The sequence below is a fragment of the Lucilia cuprina genome, chromosome 3 (genome assembly GCF_022045245.1).
Source record: "Lucilia cuprina isolate Lc7/37 chromosome 3, ASM2204524v1, whole genome shotgun sequence".
In the NCBI taxonomy this organism is placed as follows: Eukaryota; Metazoa; Arthropoda; class Insecta; order Diptera; family Calliphoridae; genus Lucilia; species Lucilia cuprina.
Genome location: NC_060951.1, coordinates 33,772,661 through 33,774,621, shown reverse-complemented (window position 1 = coordinate 33,774,621; position 1,961 = coordinate 33,772,661).

Below are 1,961 nucleotides of genomic sequence, written 5' to 3'. Positions count from 1 at the left end.
TAGTCTATAGTCTAGTCTATAGTCTAGTCTATAGTTTAGTCTATAGTCTAGTCTATAGTCTAGTCTATAGTCTAGTCTATAGTCTAGTCTAAAGTCTAGTCTATAGTCAAGTCTATAGTCTAGTCTATAGTCTAGTCCACTGTGCAATCGACATAAAAATGTAGATACCAAATAACAATAATAATAAAATTCGTATGTACTGTAATATCATAGTATGTAAATTACTGTAAATTACCTGAAAATATATGTGACTTATTAATTGTTGTATTTTTTTTAAACATCCTTCCACATTTTACATTTTATTTCCTGTTTAAAACTAAAATTGAAAAACAGAACAGCAAATTATATAATTGTTCATTATTTATGGTTGCTGTTTTTATCAATAATAATGGAAAAAGTGTTAAAGCAGCAAAAAAGTTGCAGCTTGTAGGAGGAAGCCTTTAAAAACTTTAAGTGGTCAAATGAAAAATATAACAACAGGTGTTTTTTAAAACAAAGTTTTTGTATAATTGAAACAATATTTATGTTCTTTTTTCCTGAACAAATTTTACAAATACTGACTCTTATGCAAGTGGTACAAGCGTTAAGTGGTTTATATACAGATTTAAAATATTTTTAACAAATTGTTTTTAAGTACCATAAACATATATTTCTTTGTAAAGTATAAAAAATTGTGTTTTTTTTTTACCTGGAGATTTTAAATTATGATGTTAAATTTTAAGTCCTTGGTTTAAACATTAATTTATTTCATAATGAACGTTGTAAAAGTTTAAAGAAGGATTTCTATAAAATTATATATTTTTAAGAGTTATTGACTTTTTCACTTTTTATATCAACATAATTTTATCAGAAGAGAAATTTTCAAAATTATCTAATGAATTGGAGATCTTAATTTTCTACAAAGAAAAAAATGTTTTAGACTAGGTGTTTCAAAATATTCTATTAGGGGTAATTTTCAATAAAAAGATAAAATTTAAGAAAATTTTATATATTGGACTTTAAAAAAAATCTATAAAAATTAGTTCGAACATTTTCTTTAGTAAAACACTTATTCTACCAATTTTTTTTATACAAAAAGGACATTTTTCAAAATTTTGGGGAAAGAAAAAGTGAAGTTTTAAAAAATTAAAAAGAATAAATTTTAGATATCTTTTAAATATGAGGCAAAAAATAAATTCTATTCATACATTTTCCCCTATAATTTAAATTTGTTTTAAATCTACAACAAATCCTTTAACAAACTTAAAACAACATCATCCTTTACGCTTTGTCCTTACAGTTATATAAAATAATAACAGTGCAAAAGGAAAAAAAAACTTTTTTAATTTTACATAAAAGTTATTGGATAAATTTGTTAATGAACTATAAATTTAAAAATTGTTTATATCGAATCTTTTCTCTCCATTATAGAATTCCAATATTAAAACTGAAATTAAAAGCAATAGTTTTTTATGTTGTAATTTACAAAAGCAAAGAGAAATGTTTCATTTTAGTTTTTTTTATATTTTTATTAAAAAAAGTTTTTTTAATAGTTTTGTTTTGCATATTACAGTATACTAAATAAAAATAAATTTCTAGTTTGAATTCAGACACATTCGCAATCCATTATTATGGTCGTAAATTCAATAAAAATAAATTTGAAAAAAGTAAAGTTTTGCAAACATTTATTAACACATTGAAAATGAAAACATGACACACATTTTTAGAAATTAAATGATAAGTTTAATATACATACATACATACATACATACATACATACATACATACATACATACATACTACACCAGACTCTAGACTAGAATATAGACTTGAATAAAGTAAAGACTAGACTATAAACTAGATTATAGACTAGCCTATAGAATAGACTATATACTAGACTATAGACTAGACTATAGACTAGACTATAGACTAGACTATAGACTAGACTATAGACTAGACTATAGACTAGACTATAGACTAGA